The following is a 12,380-nucleotide window of genomic DNA, read 5'->3' as shown; positions in this document are numbered from 1 at the left end:
GGCTGGGAGAAATCCTCAGTCCTTTTTGACTACAGGAAACAGTCAGTAGTGCTGCCTATGAGGCAATGTAAGTACTTTTCTGAAGAAGTATTCATTTTGAAATACAATAAACACAAACTAATAACAAAAACAACAGCAAACATTCAACTAACAAATGGTTAAATTTATAAAATACTAAAATTATATATACAATTTAGCTAGTCAAAAAGAAAAAAAACTTGTATTATTCCTGTAAAATCCCACTTGAGATTAAAAAAACATTACATGGTGTATCTACCACTCCTTCTTCCTGAAAGTGGCTGCTTTAACAGCAAAGAGAGCAGTCCTTTGTGTTTTCTCTTGAATTGCCTCTCTGCTCAACTCCTTACATGAAATTTGAGACAATTACAACTTGAAGGATAACAGAAAGATAAAACTAGCTCACTGGACTTCACTTCATTTGATTTGGTGTTGACAGACTCCACGCAGTCAAGCATAAGCAAAATCTGAGGCAGCAGAAAAACAAATAGCAGGCTGATAATACTGTTAGGATAATACTCAGGAGGAACCCTGGTATTAATTTCTTGCTTCCTTTCCTTCTCTTGTACTTTCATTTTCTTTGAAGCAAGACTCAGGTAAGGTCCTTGATGGTGGAACATTTTAAAATTTTTGTTTTGTTTTGTTTTTGGCTAGCTAACTTCTCCTCACAAACTGATAACAACTAACTTCTCCCTTGTTCAAACAAACTGATATTCAGGGTCTTACTTGAGGTTATTTTGGTTTCATTAATAAGCAACGCCCAACTAATTAGAAAATGACAAAAGGACCAAACAGTCAGCAGACACATGAGCAGAAGAGATGGGAACTAGAGAAAACTAAAGCAAGATGAGGACTCAAGATAAGCAAAAGAAAGTTTTTAAAAAAAGGAATGTGATAGGAGAGCAGGTCTGGCTAACTCATGCTGTTAATGAAACAGACCAAAGATTTCCTTGATACCATATATCTGTAGATCAGTCCAATCCACATGTCTACATGCCTTTTGTCTAGTGTAGTGTTATATCTTAAAATCGGGCCTAATTAACAAAAGTTGGGTTTGTTTTAGGATGATTCTTCAAGATAACCTGAGGAAGAGATGGAAACAGCATGTAGACCCTCACCAGAATGACAAATATAGCAATCTCACACCTTTCTATGGGATACTTGAGGTGATCTGCTGCAGTGATTAAGGTCCCCTCTCAGTCATGTGTCTACCACCTATTTCTCAACCAGATCCTAATCTTCCACACCTGGCTAATCCTTTCTGATTATCAAAGTATCCGTAAACAATAGAATGGCCAATGTTCAATGAGCTAGGGCTGGAAGATACCAGGAGTGGCTTTATATCTAATCACTGTGAACTGATAAAGGCAGGATGCAGGTGATTTCTTGTTGAGATTTCCTGCCATAGCCAACTGTGCCAGGGAGAAATTCATGTCTAATGTCTCATTGATTGCAGTACCTACATTTTGGCAGACTTCATTGAATGGGATTGCTCACACTTATATTCCCTCTAATGTCTTGGGAAGCTCCTGAAATACTCTGACCAGTGAGGTCTTATTTTGTCTCCATTTTTTAAATTTAAACATCCCTGCTTTAGGAATGCAGCCTCCACAGCTTCCTTTCCAAACAGATTCCCAGTTTTCACCGGCATCTCTGTGCAATACACACAAACATATAAAGGCACTTGCAGAGGTAAAGCTTTACAAGGCTGTTGGTCACTCCTTACCATCTGGTAACAATATAGTGCTCCAGGGTACATCACGTAGGACAGAAAGTAAGCTGTTCTGTACCTCAGTATTCTTGGTCTTCTGCCCAACTAAACAACTTGGCTAAATGTTCACACTGGGCAAGAGATGTATCAAACAATAATTTACTGGTGTCTTTATATCTTCTTCTTTTTTAATGGACTGAAGGGTACCAGGACTATTTCCTGGTTATTCCTGTCTCTAATACATTAATCAATCAGCCAGAGACAGAGAGATCCAATAGATATTTGTTTATTTTCAACTAAAAGCAAGCAAATTAGAGTAAACTTCACACACAGAAAACATGTAGAGAAGGAAAATGCCAGATACAAAAAGTGCACAATTTTATAAGGCGAAAGAGGAAAGAGGGGCTGAGGGAGTTGGGAGGAGGAGGAGAAATGGGAGGGGATTCTATAATTGGTAGGAATTTCTGCAAGAGCTGGGTTGTGGGCAGTAATTCATTTCTCCGTTGGACGCCCCACTTCCCGAAGGCCAGGCTTCCAGTTTAGTAATACCTTAATTATAAATTGCAAGAAACTCAGACGGACACCCCCTCCTCCCTTGTTCATTCTTGCCTGCCTAAGCAAAACATTAATATATCTGGTTTACACGTTTATATAGCGAAGCAAGTTACAGAAAGCAAGATGGCTATGGTTAGGCTAAGATATATTTTATATGTATTAACTGGACCCCTTCAAGACTACTGCCAGTTTATCCTATGATTCAGGTATGATCCCAGTTTTACCTTACAAAGATTGTAGCTAAGGGGAGGCCAACAATTTCAAATGATTTTAAATGCTTTTGATTACAATTTTAAAAAACCTGATTATAGTTAATATGGGGTAGATCCTGAATTACGTATGTGTAACTGGCCTTGTGGGAGGTTTCAACACCCTTCAAAGCACTGTTCAGGAGGACTTCTGTGCCCTTGAAAATGCAGCACAGGAGACTGTAAGTACGAAAACTTACTCCTGCTAAATGGGGTAAGATCCGTATTGTCAAAGCTATGGTTTTTCCAGTAGCAATGTATGGAAGTGAGAGCTGGACCATAAAGAAAACTGACCGCCGAAGAATTGATGCTTTTGAATTGTGGTGCTGGAGGAGACTCTTGAGAGTTCCCTGGACTGCAAGGAGAACAAACTTATCAGTTCTAAAGGAAATCAACCCTGAGTGCTCACTGGAAGGATAGATCCTGAAGCTGAGGCTCCAGTACTTTGGCCATCTAATGAGAAGAGAAGTCTCCCTGGAAAAGCCCCTGATGTTGACAAAATGTGAAGGCAGGAGGAGAAGGGGACGACCGAGGATGAGATGGCTGGACAGTGTCATCAAAGCTACCAACATGAATTTGACCCAACTCTGGGAGACAGTGGAAGACAGGAGGGCCTGGCGTGCTCTGGTCCATGGGGTCATGAAGAGTCGGACATGACTAAACGACGACAACTAAATGGAGTAAGCTTTTGTACTAGAAATAGGAAGGGGAATCACCCAAAAACAGATAGATGAGTCTTCTGTGAACAGAGCCTTTCTACTCAGAAAAAGGCAGATTCTCAGTCCAATCCAGGAATCATTAGTAAGGGGTGTACATGGACCCCAAGATTGTCCTAGACATGAATCTGATGCTTTGAAAAGCACAGCTTCTGTTGTGAACACTTCCACTTAGAGCCAGTCCACTTCTACTCAGGTCCCGAACCTGAGTCAATATTCAGAAATCCCTACAGAAAAGCCATGTTTAATCTTCTGGTGTTGTGGACCATTGATATGGAAATGAGAAGTCAGCTTTGAGGTGACCACGAATAAGAAAGAAACCAGGAAAGCTCCAGAAGGGTAATGCAGCAGTAAAATGGCATTCTTCTTTTAGTGGTGCTGGGGACAATGATTCACTTCTGCTTTAAGTTTGTTCTTATTTTTATTTTTTTACTCCTTGTTTTGGCAAACTCCAAAGTTCCAAAAGGACAGGTATAAAGGCTGGGGAAACTGTGGTGCTTGAAATCCAACAGAAGGCTTTTTAAATACTTAACCATAAAGAGCCCTAAGGAGGAAGAAGCCATCAAATACCTACCCATTTTCCAAACTATAGTAGTTAGAATGTGCCTCATAAAACATCCCTTGGAGGACAAGCCAAAACCGCTCCCTGTTGCCCTTTCTGTTTACTATTACTCTCGAGATCTCAGGGGAACACATATGTTCAAATTCTGTTATCACAGTAAGTGGCAAACAAAACTTAATCCGTTTATTTACCACTTATGTCCTGCTTTTACTGTCCAGTCCTAAGCAAACAGTTCCAGCCTTAAAACAAATACTAGATCACTTTCAAATCTATACAGGTTAATGATTAACTATTCATAGTCTGAGTTATTTTGCATCTATGCTCTGTTACCAATACAACATGAATGAAATGTTACAACTAGATAAATACTAAGGTATTCCAGTTTTAAATACGTAAGAATTCTGATCCCTAAAGATATGTAGCCACTTGTTCCCAGAACTTATCCACTGTTGGATCAGATAAATCAAGGAGATAAATCAGACAAATTTGAAATCATGGCGGACACTCCAACTTTTGATGCTGTATTGGGTAGGTATCATCAAAATGTTTCTCCTTTCCAAATTCTTTTCCTTATTTTAGATTACAGTATATCTCTTCAGCCTAGGGTCTCCAGATTTTTTTAAATAATAAAATTTCTAGAAATTAGTGGGGGGTTGAAATTGAAATTCAGTAAGATAACCATTATAGCCCTATCTCATGGATGGATAGCATTCCCCAACCTGAACTTATATTTCACCTCCCCTCAGTCACAACAGTTGCTCATTTTAGTCAAAGAATATAATGCAAGAAACTGTTTCACCAAATTAAGAGCTCACACTACGTGTCCTTCAGCTGCCACCAGTTGATTACATCAACATTGTTTAATATTAATAATGGAGGTCCAGGCAATGTGTCATTTTTAAAAGAACCAAATAGAAATTGGTTATTGTTACAGATGATGATTGTTCAAGCAATTTTGTTAACTCTTAACAAACATCCTCCTTCATCCACTATCAACCACCACTCTCAAGCCCAAACTCCCAAAACTCTCTTAATTCTCTTTCTCCCCTCAACTTTCAATCTCCTTAACTCTCTGACTAAAAACTCCTCCTGCTGAGTCTCTTATATCTCATGACTCCACCTCTCCAGCACTCCCATTGGTCTACACAGATAGCATAAGAATAATTATGACCTAGGTGGACGCCACAATGGATGTGTTAGAATCATATTAACATCCCTAACTTTTAATTTAAAAAATATATGTAATGAGGATCACTAGTTCCCTTTTAGCAACAACTCTCCAGGCATGAAAACCTTGGGTAAAATTCTGAGACACTCTGCATTCTCCTCTGTGTCTTTTTCACAATTCCCATTAGTTTCACTCTCCAGAGAAATTTAAGCACTATAAAAATTGGAGGAGAAAATGAGTTTTCTGGGTGTGAGACCTCTTTGATAAAGGAACCCTACTTACTTCCAAATCCTGGAAGAAAAAGCTCTAATATACTGTACCAATCTTAGCAAATTTCAGGCAGTGTAGGTAGTGTTACCAGATATCCAACATCTTTGCAAAGCCTTACATCTGCCATTACCTCTGTGTGTGTGTGCGTGCATGCGTGCGTGCGTGCGTGCGTGCGTGCATGTACTGTGCAGAGATGCTGGTGAAAACTGGGAACCTGTTTGGGAGGGAAGCTGTGGAGGCCACCATCCCAGAACAGGAGATTTAAACCAGAAAAAAAATGGAAAATCAAAGCCTCCCTGGTAGCCTCACAAGATATTGAAATCACCAAGAATATAACCCTGAGTGATCCTAGTCAGTAACATTTGACAGAATGTAGATAGTGCAATCAATGAGGCATGATGCATGAATACCTCCCAGACAAAGAGTTTGCTGCTGCAGGAAATCACCTACTGTATATCCTGCCTTTATCAGTTCAAATTAATTGAAAGTCAAACACCTTCTATTATCTCCCAGCAGTAGCCCAGTGGACTATCTTGGCCATTGAATTGTTTGTTAATACCATGATCATGAGAAAGGATTGACCTAGAGTGCAAGATTATAGTCTGCCTGAGAAATAGGACTCACAAGTGGGCCAAGTCATTGCAGTAAATCACTGCAAGAATCCTATAAAAATGCATGGGACTGACTTTTTTTCCATTTTAGTGTAAGTCTACGTACTGTTTTCATCTCCTTGAAGGCACTTTGAAGCCTCCTCCTGAAGCATCACCCACTTTTGTTTGGGCTGATTTCACTAAGGGCTTGGATAAACTGTGTGTGCCTATCTCTCTGACAAAAATCCCACACATGTTCAACCTGGAAATTTATTAAATTACAGTTCATCAACTCTTGAAACACTTGGCTATGCATTTGGGCATCCATTTTCACTCCACCCACTCCCCAATTTTTCACCATCTAGACAGATGAAGAATTTCAATAGAGCTAAAAGCCTCCATGTTTTGTGCATCCACAGTAGACCTTAAGAGAGGTATTGATTGCCACTGGATTTTCTACTTTGTATTCAATTGGGCATATAAAAATGGAAACATCTAATTACGATGGTATCAATGTAAAATGAAAAATAGCCACCACTCTTTCAACTGTGTAAAGGTAAAGGTTCCCCTTGACAATTTGTCAGTCATGTCCAACTCTAGGGGGCAGTGCTCATCTCCGTTTCTAAGCCATAGAGCCAGCATTTTATCCAAAGACAATATTCCGTGGTCACGTGGCCAGTGCGACTAGACATGGAACGCTGTTACCTTCCCACCGTGGTGGAACCTAGTTATCTACTCACATTTTACATTTTTGCATGCTTTCAAACTGCTAGGTTGGCAGGAGCTAGGACAAGCGACAGGGGCTCACTCCATCGCGTGGATTCAATTTTACAACAGCAGGTCTTCTGACCTTGCAGCAAAGAGGCTTCTGCGGTTTAACCCGCAGCATACATGGCTACATTATTTACAATATTTGCATTTTAATGTTTACCATTCATGTCCTATGAAACACTGAATTTGATAAGATGAATTTATGAGCCATATGGTAGACAACTTTAAGTGTCACTTAACAATCACTTGCAACCAAAATGTGTATTTTATTGGATATTTTCATTCATTACTCAATTTAAAATATATATATATATATATACACAGTCCACCTGGAGGCGGTAAAACTGCAGTGATGAAGCCCACATCAGTATCAACTCCAACATACTGGTCTTTTGGAAATGTAAACAACCAGGTTCCAGGAGACATGGACCCCTCCTTTCCTAAAACAAAATTTAGGTTCCATGAAAAGTAAAATTAATAAAATTACTCTTGAGATTAATCTTAGAATTACTCCAACAGGAAAGAGAAAGAATAAACAAAACTTCCATTGTACATTTAGGGAAATGTTCTATAGGGCAAAGAACAATAATGTCATACTTGGGAATTATGAAATGGGAGTTAATATCACGAGGTGCTGAACAACGATTTTCTTTAGGAGGAACATGTTCTGGTTGATGACTTATTCACAATGGAAGTTCTTATCTTTAGAGATAAGATTCTGCTGAGTCTAATCCACACCTTGCCAGAGCCGATGCTCAGGATATTTTATATTTCCTATATCTTCCATTGTTCACCTGCTGCTGAAATAACATGACCCAACCTATAATAAAAAGGAAACTAAAAGCCACAGGCTCATTAAGTAAGGCAGTTTGGTCAGTCAGCTTGAAAACAAAGAGTGTTCATTTGCTAACCGGTTCTCCAAGTCAATAAGTGCTCGTTGGCTGACAACAAAGCAAGTATTTCTGATGTCCTGCACACCCATGCGCTCCTATATAAGACCACCCTCTGAAGTTTGAATAAGTAGTGACACCTGAATAGAGCAAAGTTGCAGTATGAAAGGAAAGCCATCTTCTAGATCACTGGTTCTTAACCTTGGGTTACTCAGGAGTTTTGGACTGCAACTCCCAGAAGCCTTCACCACCAGCTGTCCTGACTGGGGTTTCTGGGAGTTGCAGTTCAAAAGCATCCGAGTAACAAAGGTTTAGAACCACTGTTCTAGATCAGTACACTGTAATTCCCAACCTTGGGTAACCCAGGTGTTCTTGAACTGCAATTTCTAGAAACTCAAGCCAGCACAGCTAGCAGTGAAGGCTTCTGGGAACTGCAGTCTAAAAACTCTTGGGTTACCAAGGAAACAGATCAAAGAGCACCATATTCTACTCATAATAATGGAAAGTCTAGTGCGTCTTCAATTAGTAGTACATAAATTACAGTTATATTCCACCCTTTATGCCAGTGGTCTCAAGGCATTGTACATACTATAGTTCTCCTCTTGCCCACTTTACCCTCACAACAAACCTGTGAGGTGAGTCAGGCAGAAGGAATGACTGGCCAAGGTTACCCAATGAGTTGTATAACTCAGTGAGGCTCGAACTGTGACCGCTGAGATTCCAGTCTAGTGATCCCAGCCTAAGGGTGAGGAACCATGGGAGTTGTGATCTACTGACACCCACAAGTTACCCATCTCTGGTGAAGTTACCCACTCATATTTGAAGACTTGGTTAGTGAGAAGGAGCTACAAGTGTAGCTGCATCAGGAGCAGATAGGAGATCTGTCTTAGCAGTTGTTCTCTATGGGAAAGCTTTTGCTGCCCTCTGTAAGAGTCTATACAAGTTGCCAATGTATTCATGGTGCAGATTTGATAAGTAACAGAAAAATGTCAAGACAGCATAAGAGTCCCATGATTTCTCAGCCAACAAAAACAGAATCTGGAAGCACTGCCCCTGGACTTCTTAATATATCTGAGGAAGCTGAGTGCTCAATAGCACTGGACTTAAAGCACAGAAGGAGGTGTTTTCAGAACTCTGCTGTGTGTTGCTGACCTAAGAAAGGAAACAGCACCAAAATCACCGAGCATTTTTATATTTGTTTCTGATCTGAAGGAAGAGAGTATATGATTGATTGAACTGTGTACTATAGGAACTTCTAGATCAATTATCATGTGGAGAAGTTACAAAGGAGAAGAGGGCAAAGCAGGTGCTGCTTCTACCCCACTCCTCATCCTCCACCACCAGGCAGCCCAATAGACAACATTTTTTAAAAGATTTGAGATATTTCTTCCATATTAGCAGCTCAGCAGATAACAAGCAAGACAGCATGCATCTCAAGTATGGCTTCTTGAAAGTTGTATCTCAGGGTTTATGCAGTGAGGTACATTCCTTATTCTCCCTCCCTGCCCCTCAGATTTTTAACTGGTGGCAGCTTGTCACCTGTCCTAGGGCTTTGTCATAGCCCTCTGGTATAAAGCTCTATGAAAAAGCAAAGCAATGAATTTTTAAGGGTGGCGCAGCTCAAAGAATTTCAGGAACCCATCAAGAAAAAGCAGTACAAAGTGAGGTAATTGGAACATTGTTTGGATTTCAGGAGAATTTCAGTAGAAATTCCGTGCTTCGTATGGACTTAAAGGGTACAAATGCTCCTTCAGGAAGAACCCATATTATGTTTCTTGATTACCAGGTGCTGTGAAGAAATAACATATGTCAGTGAGTGGCCAACTTTGTTTGTTTCTTTGTTTGTTTGTTTGTTTGATTGATTGATTGACTGACTGACTGACTGACTGACTGACTGATTGATTGATTGACTGACTGACTGACTGATTGATTGATTGATTGATTCTTACACCGCCTATCTGGCTGCCAAGGCCACTCTGGGTGGTTTACAAAACTAGAATAAAGCAATAACATAACAAACAAGATAATCAACAAGGACCAAACAAAATATAAGAGGTACTAAATGAGTTACACTTTAAAAAAACCTCATAATAAAAGCATAATAAGTAAATTAAAAGCAATATTGTATCATGGTGTATTAATATCCATGAAGGTCTGTCTGAATAACCACATTTTAATAGTTTTTAAAAGTTCCCAATGAAGAGGCCAAGTGAATTTTAGGCAGGAGATTGTTCCATAGTTTATGTCCTGCCTAAGAGAGGATATTCAGGAGTATCCATTCATAGAATGGGAGATGCTCTGAGTAGTTCTTCAGCATGAGATATACGTGCTCTGTTTACTATGTTTTCCAAACCATTTGGATGATTAATTCTTTTTTTAAGGCTCATCAGAAACATCAGAATATGTTTGTACTAATTTCTCAGGCTGGTTAGTGTGATATTAAGGGGGTGGGGAGAATGTGGCATTGAACAATTCTTATAAGACGTGGTTTAATGTAGAGCATAATTCTAGTTCTGTTTGGCAGGGGAACAGTTTTATAACAATGTATATGGTGCCACTACAAGGTTACAACAGAGAGGACACGTCCACAATAGATTTGGTAAACATTACTCGCCTAAGATGACATGTGATCTTTTAACTTGTTACAAGGAGCTAATCAGGTTGTTTTTCATAAATTTACTCAGGGATTATTCTTGCCTTAGTCTTACTACAACGTGGGGGTAGCACAGCTCATTGATCCCACAGCATTATAATGAAATAATGCATCTGAAGAGATCTAAACTCTATGTTCAAGTACCCTAATTAAGCAAGGAGCCAAAACTGACTAAACAAAATGACATTTAGTTAATTCACAGATGGTAGCTGTACATGCAGAGAAAATATGCAAAACTGGCTTTTAGTGCTTGTGTTTCAAGGATGGCTGGGTGGGTTTCAACTCAGTAACGGAAAGCCAAAAAATGCTGGAGGCTGATTAGAGGGCATTCCCATCCCGTAAAGGGACCAGACCAGAGGTAGAGAAGGCATTTTCAACCCAAATACCACCTTCCTGCATGGGGAACCTTCTTGATTTCTGCACCAGTAGTGGGCAAGGCTGGAACAAAAAGTGTCAATACCAAACATGGGCAGGGCCAGAGCTACTCCCATCCTCTTTTGCACTTCGCCATACACAAAAAAAATTGTGTGTAAAGTTTGCTCTGGGGTCTCTGCTGGGATGCTTTGTTTTGTTTTGGCCTTGTGACTTTGTTTTTAAGGGCTCTTGGAAGTCCTAGCAGATCATCTTATCTCCATGCTTGAGGCCACTTTCGAAGAATTGCACAAGTTCTGTGACACAAGACTTACCTTTGCAGAATCTGTGTTTATTATCTTTAAGGATAGCTGCCACCAATTTACCAGAAACAAATGACAAATTGATTCTCCTGTAATTAAAAAAAAAACCTTCAGTTTCTCTTGAAAAGATGGCCACTTTTGCATTACCCTGACACAATCTCAGGGAACGCATTTTTATGTATACAGTGGTGCCCCGCATAGCGAGGTTAATCCATTCCGGATTAACCCTCGCTATGTGAAATCGTCGCTAAACGGAATGTAAAAGCCCAATTGGCCCTAAACTTACCGTTCAGCAAAGTTTCCTCCATAGCAGCAGCCATTTTCGTGCCCTCGTTAAGCAAGGGGAGGGTGCAAAAACGCTGCATGCGGACATTTCGGGCGTCAGGCGGCCATTTTAGAACCGCCAAACAGCTGATCGCCCGACTCTGTGGGAGGTTTGGGGGGTAAGCAGCAAGAGGAGGAGAAGAGGGAAAGTGGGAGGGGGAGGACGCGCGAGTGCGCGGCTTCCCTCCCTTCGCCTGCCTGCCTTGCAGCCTGCCTTCATCTCTGGGGGCAGCAGGAGAAGGACGAGGAGGAAGAGGGAAAGTAGGGGGGGAGGACGCGCGAACGCACGGCTTCCCTCCCTTCGCCTGCCTGCCTTGCAGCCTGCCTTCCTCTTCCCGGCCAGCGCGGCCCCGCATCACTCTCGCGGCAGCAGCGGCGGCGGCTCCTTCCTGGCACCCTTCGGTAAGTGAGTTTTCTCCATATGGACGGACGCTATGCCTCCGCATTAGCGATCCCAGAGAAGGGATCGCTATGCGGATTCATCGTTATACGGTGCGCTCGTTATGCGAGGCACTACTGTATTTGTTAGATCAAAAATTCTGCATACATATTGGTCATGTTCTCCTTTTCTGTACTTGTTATGGGGATCTTCGTATGGAGCTTTTCTCACCTATTACCTGTAAATCCCCCGGGAGATCAGAGGAGGATTATGTCCAGCTGCTACTCTCTGGCAATGCCCCTTATATTATGAGACAAGTGGCCAAATTCTGTGCAGCAGCAATGATTATTCATAATCAAATGTTTGGGTAGGTGATTTTAGATGGATATGTTTTTTAATATAACTCTGTCTGAGGTTTTACTTATATTAAGGATATATGATGTTATTAACTGGAAAGAAGGGGTTGTTTTATCATGTTTTAATGGAATTTTATTACCCTGACTGACTTTACCAAACTATAATTATATGTATCTATTTTATATTGATTTGGTTTTCCTGGTCTTTGACCATAATAAAGTATTCATTCATTCATATTGTTTCAGAAAATGCATTTTTAAAGAAGAAATGTAAACTAGATTCGGTTGTCCTGCCTGAAATTAAATAAAGGCTTTTTCATTATAGTTTGCACACTTTTTCAAAGCACAGGGATTTGACACTGTGCCAAGTGGAAGTTTTTTCCTGGAGAAATACTGTTCAAGAGTATTTTTATCCAAACTACAAATTCCTCTCAGCACAACAGAAACCAGGCTAAGCATCTGGATTTTTCCTATCACCTGGTGAAAGCTTTTCCA

The 12,380-nt window shown here is 40.4% G+C and overlaps 1 protein-coding gene across 1 annotated transcript in view; it reads left to right on the top strand.

Moving 5' to 3' along the window:
* Positions 1–524: 524 nt before the first annotated feature.
* The window catches only part of LOC110077501 (cysteine-rich venom protein helothermine), a 32,765-nt gene continuing 20,909 nt past the window's right edge, over positions 525–12,380 (top strand). Inside the window, exon 1 of the mRNA XM_078377693.1 lies at positions 525–614. The gene's annotated coding sequence lies outside the window, so the exon portion shown is untranslated. The remainder of the gene's footprint in view (positions 615–12,380) is intronic.

This window comes from Pogona vitticeps, chromosome 1 (genome assembly GCF_051106095.1).
Source record: "Pogona vitticeps strain Pit_001003342236 chromosome 1, PviZW2.1, whole genome shotgun sequence".
Taxonomy (NCBI): domain Eukaryota; kingdom Metazoa; phylum Chordata; class Lepidosauria; order Squamata; family Agamidae; genus Pogona; species Pogona vitticeps.
The sequence above is the reverse complement of the archived record's forward strand: the minus strand, read 5'-3'. Positions and strand labels throughout refer to the sequence as shown.